This window comes from Pimephales promelas, chromosome 8 (assembly GCF_988280905.1).
Source record: "Pimephales promelas chromosome 8, fPimPro1.hap1.1, whole genome shotgun sequence".
Classification (NCBI taxonomy): Eukaryota; Metazoa; Chordata; class Actinopteri; order Cypriniformes; family Leuciscidae; genus Pimephales; species Pimephales promelas.
This window is the reverse complement of record NC_142776.1, coordinates 10,965,726-10,974,965: the sequence shown is the minus strand read 5'-3', so window position 1 is coordinate 10,974,965 and position 9,240 is coordinate 10,965,726.

Here is a 9,240-nt window from a genome sequence, read left to right as displayed (position 1 = left end):
AGACTAATGGTATCATTTTCAAAAACTTGAACTTTGAAACCACTTTTCAGGCCCCCAAAAACTATTGTCGTGTAAACACAAAAAGGTTTTCTGTTTTTAGTTGAAAATGTTAAATGGCCCTTAAAGGGATACTCCACTTTTTTTAGGCTCATTTTACCACTCTCCCAGAGTTAAACAGTTGGGTTTTACCGTTTTCGAATGTATTCAACCATTTTTTTTTTTAATATTTAGAAGAATATCAGTAACCAGACAGTTTCTGGTCTCATTGACTTCCAAGTCTTCCATAGTATATATTTTTTCCTACTATGGAAGTCAATGAGACCAGAAACAGTCTGGTTACTGATATTCTTCTAAATATCAGAAAATCGGCTGAATGGATTTGAAAACGGTAAAACTCAACTGTTTAACTCTGGGAGAGTGGAAAAATGAGCCTAGTTCCAAAAAAAAGTGGAGTATCCCTTTAAGAGGTCTCAGGATTTTGGGGATATCAATAAATTGCTGGTCCACTGTCTGATTTATTTGTTTTATCCAATCATTAAACATCATTAAAATGATTGGATAAAAAGCTTCCTGCTTCTAATAAAATAACTTATTCTAATTTGGTTTCTTTTGTGCCGGGTCAGAAATTAAAGTGGGAATTGTGTCAAAATCTGTGTGTCTTGACTACAACACTACTGTTCGTGAATGCCAAATCGCCTAGTTTTATATGGCAGCAGCTGCTCTGAGCATGTGACCAAAAGCGTGACTATTGGTTGGCCATGCAATGTAAAAAATAAATTGGAACACCTCTGGTAAAAAAATCAGTCAAATTGAACGCATGCAAATGTTTGTCTGCCTATATTGACAGATTAATGGCAAATAAAAAAAGCAAAAAAAAATTTTGCACAAAATATTTGTCTTGGTGTTAACTGGAATTAAGAAGTGCACAAGATCATACAGCAATTTCGATTATATTTTGATTAATTGTGCAGCCCTTTAATTATTAGGCTGATTACATTCCTTATACCATATCTTCTTATGTGTAAAAGATTCAATTTCTAGAGCGTGAGAGCTGAGTCAGTGTTTTGGCAGTGTACAGCTGAGGTTGAACGTGAACCACGAGTGAGTTCGGGATGTTTTTTAGGCAGGTTGTTCTTGGAAGGTGGCTTTGAGAGGCAGAATGAGCATATGGTGTGATCTGTGAAGGGTGATTAAGGCTGGATGAAGGCAGGAGCACTGCAGGGATGCCCAGGGGGTCTTTGCTCAGCTGCTGCCTGTACTGCCACTCTGATAGGAAATGGCACTCTGTTCCTGCCCCACTTTTTGGTTGGCATTGCGGCTGTGCAGTTCTGATAAGATGAGCAATATTAGAGAGAAACGCACACATTTACAGTCTGATTCAACTGTTGGATAAGCAGAGCAGGATCAGATCATGCACTGTGATGTGCTCTTTTACTCCCAGGCAGAAGTGTGTTTGTGAACTTGGCCTCTGTACTCAAGCCCTTCCTCCACCTGCTCATGAATATGTAATGTGTGTGCTAAATGCCACATTGAAACTACATGGCTCATAAATATTTAATGCTTCAATGTAACAACATAACTGAAATGCTAGTCTGAAGCCCTTGAGCTGACCCCCGATAAACAGACACAAATTGTGAATTTAACTTCTGCGCAGAATTGGAATATCGCAGAAAACAGAAATTTGCGAATAAAGCAGTTTCCATCCATTCAGTCAAAGAGAACAAAATCGTCACTTTAAGTTCCTGATAAACTAAGAAAAATGGAAATTAATGCAGTTGGAAACGCAATAGACTTGTAAAGTTGCCTTGCTTTCTGAGGCGGATACAACCCAGTCGTTTATGACAGTTCTGGGAGGGAATTAGGGGTGGGCGATATGGAAAAAATATCATATCACGATTTTTTTAGGAAAATCACGATCACGATTTTTTATCACGATTCTTTTTCAAGTTGGTTTTAATATTTTGCAAGTGGCTGCTCATTACAGCCAAACTAATGTCCCTATGTTAAAAACAAAGCCTTAGGTAACAAAAGAAAAAAGAAAGCCACACATTTAGGCCAGTGGCGAAGATAAAAATCTTTGTCATTATTTTCTTTGTTATTAAAAAAATAAGACAAGATAAACATTACACAAATTAATATTCATATTAAATAAATAGTGCTTTATTTTTTCAGATGCAGTAGGTGTATTTAGCAGTTGCATTGAAGTAATTAAATGAACAAATATGAAATTAAAACACTACATAGACTTCACTGAATAAATTGATTCTTATTAAAGATATATTAAAGTTCTCAGTCAGTGAGTGATTTTCTCCTTGTGTTTTTTTTTATTTTTATTAACACTAAAGGGATAGTTCCCTCAAAAATGAAAATTGTCTTAATTTACTCTCTTAAGATGTTTTAAACCCGAATAAGTTTCTTTCTTTTGTTGAAAATAAAAGTTATTTTGAATAATGTGGGTAACCGAACAGTTGCTGGTCCCCTTATAGTTTTTTATAGGTTCTCTCCTGGAAGTTAATGGGGACCAGCAACTGTTTGGTTACCCACATTAAAAAAAATTGTCTTTTGTGTTCAGCACAAGAAAGAAATGAATACAGGTTTGGAACAACATTAGAGTGAGTAAATAATGACGGATTTTTTTTTTTTTTTTTTGTGAACTATCCCTTTAAGGACAAGCGGCAGTAGGCTACTATTTATTCCTGTTGCTTTTAGACCAGCACGCGACGCGTTTAAAGACGCATATTACACCAGATATTCTCTCAAATGTTTGCTTTCACTTTAGACATAGCCTGTTTATGTAAACATTGTGTGTATTTAACAGTATTAGCTTAATAAGACTCGAGAGAACTTATTAGTCCAGTATTCAGGCGCTGTTTGACAGATCTAGTTCCTGTGAGCGTCGGGGGTTATGCGGTCAGGAAAGCGCACGTTATAACAGCGCATCAGCGCGTGAATTAAATGTTTAACCGGCAAGGCTTATGCAAATAATGAACTTTTGTGAATTGCGGTGTCCCGTACCTATTCCTTAACCAGTGTTGTGCAGTTACTTCCAAACTGTAATACATTAGGTATTACTTGTTACTGTTATTTAAAAGTAATTCATTACCTTACAATATTACTGTCCCAGAATTGTAATGCGTTACATTACTCATGTATTACTTTTGAGTTACTTTCACCAAAATAACTACAGAAGTAGAACTTAACTTTTGGGCTGTAACGATATGCAATATGAAACCGAAATCGCGATTCGCCGCACGACTCCGGTCACCTACAGAATCGCGACACACCTTTTCCAACTCCCAGCGTTATTCTCCTTACCGTCCAGATCCAATGCTGCCTTATCTTTAAATTAGGCTATTAGTATTATTTGAAGTTATCATAAAATACGTAGACCTACACCACAAAACTAGTTGAGGATAAATTATTTAAAATTGGGGAAGTCCAGCATTATGGACATGACATTTGCAGTCAAAACTTGAAATACAAATTCTCAGAAAATACATAATGTATTGAAACGTATATAGGCTACTTCCTTAAAGGACTCCAGACATTAGACAAATATCAGTCTATGTTTTATTTTTAATATTAGGGGAAAGACACACATTCATGCGTGACAAAAAAATAGGAGGCAAAATATATTTTTTGTAATTCTGTTAATTACACTGCGCAAATCGGATGAGGAAGGGTTGGCTCTCCAGTCTCCATAGAACTTAAAATATTCATTTTATTTTAGTTTTCGTGTTCGCATTTATGAGGAAAAAACAATGTTACAGACGCGACCGCTCTGAACTGGCACTAAAAGACTGCTTTAAAACTTTCACATAGTCTGTTGCCTTTAAGAAGTAAAAGCAGACAATACACTGTAATACAACTGTAATACAAGCCTCACTGAACATGTAACGAGTAAAATATTACTGAAAATTGATTAGTAATGCCTTACACTACTGCGTTACAGCAAAAACTAATATGTTACTGTAATTTATTACTTTTGTAATGCGTTACTCCCAACACTGTCCTTAACGTGTGATCATGTGTAGGCTACGTTGCGTTGTACAGTTGAGAGACGGAGGCGCCAGAACTGAACTGATAGAATGCACTGTAACACGATACTACGATATTTCTTCAAAAGCAGATCGTGGAGACATTTTAATCGTCCACGATTAAAAATCGTCATATCGCACACCCCTAGAGGGAATTATACCAAACTTTGACTTTGTTTTAGGCATTTCAGAAAGACCAACACAGCATTTCAGATGCAACAAGACCGGATATGCCATCACATGTCTTTTTTTGATGTGCATCGAGGAATTTAGTAGTTTATGCGCATGTTTTCTTTTCTACTCTGAGCATATACGTTTTTAGAATTTGTGTATCTTGGTGTTTCCATCCAGTGTTTTGTGTTTTTTTTTTTTTTTTTTTTGCGATATCCAGAAATGCACATAAAAATAGGTGGATGCAAACAGCTAATTTTGATCACTTTATTGAGACCTAGTTTGACGTTTAGCCTTGCCTAGCCAGTAAATTGTGTCTTAAATGTTGTTTTATAAATGTTTTGTGTACAGCATAAAGAAATATCGTACACTAATGAATGTTTTTCTTTTCTCTTTTATGTAATCTTGGCTTCCTTGTCGTGATCCTCACAGGTAAGAGATGTTTTATTTATTTAAATCAATGAAATGTATTCTCTTTTCGAGCAATGCTTCTCAGAAAGAGCTCCAGAAAACTTCCATGGGGGCTCGGGATAGCTCACCCATAATTTACTCACCCTCAAGCCATCCTAGATGTATATTTTTTTTCTTTCAGCTGAACACAGTCGGAGTTATACTAAATAATATCTTGGCTCTTCCAAGCTTTATAGTGGGAGTGAATAGTAACTGAGATTCTGAAACCAAAAAAAGTGCATCCATCCATCATAAAAGTAATCCATACGGCTCCAGGAGGTCAATACAGGCCTTCCGTTTACAACTTTATATTCTTGAATCACTTGGTTCCCTACGTTCCCGAGTCTAGTTCCGGCGGAAGAGTGACCTCAGACCTGACGCATGACGTATTGATGAATGCAGAGGATAGGGCAAAACAAAACACCAGTCACGATTCACGAATAAAAAGTCTACTCTCACCTAAGCTTACGCTATGCCTACGTCATACGCCTGAACTTCAACGTCATACGCGGAAGCTTTAGCCGTTAGCCATAACTTGTTGTGATTTATGATTATCACACTATTTATTATTCAGTGTGGACAAATACATTTCTAATTTAACATTTCTAATTTTAATAATAAATTTTAAGCTACGTTCGTATGTGGTTTGAAATCATATTGGAAATCTGTTTCAGTCTGATCAACTCTGCTCTGAATTTGTGTATCTTTTCTTTCTAAGTCACTTTTTTTGAAGCCACGTGAAGCATAAAAGACTGTTACAGAGCAGACTGTTGTCGCCTCACGTCAGCTGCGTCTGGGCCAAAAAGCTGCGCTTGAACACACCGCAAACACTACAGCAGACTGCCAACTAGCATGTGTTGTTCTATCCCTGCGTGTAAGTCAGTTACTGTTGATATCAGCAGCAGCTATCAATAGTCGAAATTTAGCATTCAAAAAGGAATCCGAAAATAGTATAGATATACAAACCATAATCAAAGCAGCGCTTGCTTATTTTTACTATAACTCATGTTGATCACTTTCTTCACTCCATGCGGCTCATGTTATGACAATATTAGTGTATTAGAATGCTCTGGTAAGATGACATAAAAGTAGAACAGCCTTCTGTCAGTGCCGTCTTGACTTCTTTGCTCAATTTCGTCACTTTTATTCTCATGAACAGACTCGTTCGCTAAACTAAACAGCCAATCGAAGTGATCACTCACTGACGGCCCGTCGCTGGTTCAACATGCTTTATTGGGTGAACCCGACGCAGAAATGTGGAACACACTAGCATGACAAAGGCTCACCGACGGCCCACCGCCGGCTTGTTGTTTCACGGCCCAAACATGGCAGACGTTTTTGTAGGAAAAGAAATGTAGAAACATGGTTGTGTTGATGCAAAGTGCAGGTGGAGCAGAAATACTATTAGTCGGCCTGGTCTACACACCTCTTTAAATTCTGATACCGACAGATAACATAACATTGTCATGTTGTAAAGAAAACATGTAAAATCATTAAAATCGTTGGCCAGTTACCAACACAACGTCATTGTGACATCCTTAAAGCTAAAAACTTTATTCTTAGCTGAAAACACTTACTTCTTTCAAAAAATATATGTGCTCATTAATGTATATTTACTTCGTTCAAGTAATAAAATATTCTCGTGAGTGTATAATACGCCATTGAAAATGCATACGGGTAAGGGGTTCTAATGTCGGTCGCCATGCTGCCCCTCCATCTTGAAAGTACATTAGCAAAAGAGGGACATACCCGTTAATTCAAGCTTCGCCTTTTGCGTTTACGTTTGAGGTAACACTCATGGACAAGGTCGAACTGGAAGCCATGTTAATTTTGGACTACATTGGCCACCGTAGGAGTTAAAACGAAATCAGAATTGAGAGGAACAGAAACTAATATTCACTGGATGGTCATATACCTTTTCACCACTAGATGGGGGGTAAAAATCACACTGTGTAGCTTTAAAAAACAGTTCAGTTAAGCCAGAAAATGAAAGAGCGCCACAGGATACACAAATCAGATCTGAGCATTTGCGACACATATTGACTCATTCAGATCGGATTCCAATCGACTACACAAATAATCAAATTTGGACTGACGGTGTGAACGTAACTTCCAAATTATTGAGAAATAAATACGGAAGTACGTTTCTGTAACGTTGTGGGAATGTTAGTAATTTCTGCTGTTCTTCTAGTATTATCTGATGTTCATATGTTTAGCATTATGCCGTCTCTTCCTGTTATGAGCTTCAGTTCCTATGCTTAGTGTTATGTGATTTTAATATTATCTGTCATTCTTAGCATTATCTGATATGTAATGTATAGTATATTATCTCCATTTCCTTTAGTTTAGGATCATATTCTGCTCTGTTCTTTGACTATTTATAGCTTGCGAGGCATTGCACGAATCTTAATCCCTTTTGTATTTTATTTTTTTTGTGTGTGAATTGTGTACCTACATTCATGCCCATATGCCAGTGTGCGTGTGTGTATTCCAGCAGGGGTCTGTACTCTCTGCTAACTGACCCATTTTCCACAGCCTCGTGGGGGGGGATGAAAGGCAGCGTGGTGCTTCGCTCTTTCAATCTCTCTCTGCATCAAAGAGAGAGTGAGAGCTGCTCAAGCGCACCTTATTCACTGTTCAAACCCCTTCATCCCAGCATCCCCACATCAGCTCCATCACAGCTCGGTTGGTGGCGTCATAACTGTCTTTTAACGTCTAAACAAGCTCCGTTTAAAGTTTTTTTAACGGGTTTGCGTGAGCTGACACTGGAAAGCCAAGCGTTTCTGCTGTGTTGCAGGGCTGCGATTCATATTTAATGCAATGCGGAGAGTGTGTGAGCGTGTGCTTCGATGCGTAGGAGGGAAGCTGCAACTGAGGGTACGCTTTTTTAGAACGTAGAAAGCACGAGAATGTCTTTTATATTCCACTGCAGTGTCAATTCCCTTTTGGATTTGCTAGTTTTCTGATCTCCATTTTAGCAGCGACCTGCAAAAATGCTAACACAGAACGAGTCTCTCACCACCATTTTGTTTCAGTTCCTGAACTGTAGCGTCAAGGTTGATGAAAGGCCTGAAAGTAAAATCTGCCCTCAGGTAAAAGTGGCCTATGTTGACAGTCATGTGACTGATAGGCTGCTTATGTCGCTTTTGCGCTTTTTTGTCCTCTTGTTGCTGCTGTGGACACGCTTTCAATTGACTTGTGTATGCTGTAAGTCTTCTGAACTCAGTCTGGCACTACTTTTGATTTTATTGTAATAAACAGTTTCTAGTGGTTTCATGTTCTTGACAAGCTTAAGTACAGCATGAAAGCAGACTGCGGGCCTGTGGATTTCTTCTGTTTTGGATGGAGTTAGCTTTTTATTAGCTTTTTCATAAAAATCTCATATACGTTGTCAAGCTTTAATTGTTTTTCCATGGCAAATAAATGCTGTTTCTCATCCGCAGCCACTGAACACTATGGGTGGTTTTTTTCTCCTGTTTATAAAATGTAAACAATAGATTATGCGTTAATCAGGTCATGACACATATTATATTACATTACAAAAGAGGTTTCTCAAAGGCTTTCCTCACTGAGCCAGCAGGTGGTGTGCACCTACAAGGATTTCAGTTGACAACTGACTTATTAGCATTAAATAAAATAGTTGGTATTATTTTTTTTCTTCTTGGAATAAGATTCACAGTCTGTAACCAGGTAATTTGTTAATTAACATACAGTAATTTGACTTTTTGTGTTTATTTAATTTTACAAATTGTATTTATTATATTAAATTGTATGAATTAATTTAAATATGTATAACTATACGTTTGCTATTAACATATTAAAATATTAACTTTATTTATAAAAAATTAAAATAATTTGTTAATGAATATAATTGGACTTTTAATATATTTGTATTTATCATTGTTTTATATATTATTTATTTATATTATAATTTTAATATATAATTAATGTAACATGTGTGTGTGTATTTATATATATATATATATATAAACATTTCTCTTTTACATAATACATCCTTAATACATCTTATTTATTAAAAAATGACAAACCTTTTCCTTTTTACATATATTAATACATCTTATTTATAAGAAAAAACAACATAAATCTTTATTGCAGAGGCAAAATTTCAGTTTATTAGAAAACTTTTGTGAACATTTTTAAATAACTAGACATTTTATGTATTTATATTTAATAAAGATTTTATTTATTACTTATGTTTAATTATTTAAGTTTTAATTAATATTTAATTATTTATGTTTAATTAATTAAGTAATGCAATATATTTTTTATAATTAATGTGTCCTATTAAAAAAAATTAAACATATTATTTATTAAATAATATATTAAAAATAAATATTTTATTAAATTGTGATTTTATTATTCTTTTTTATTTGTGACTAAAAAAATCAGTCAATTTGAAAACTTATTTGACGAAGAAACTGATCATTTTCTTGGATTTAAGCAGCAGATCTGCTTATTTTGCGGTTTCATCACAAACATGTTCCATTACAAGATCTTTCAAAACCGTTTAGTAATATCATATTTGCTAACTGACATGATCATATCATGTAAGGACAGGACA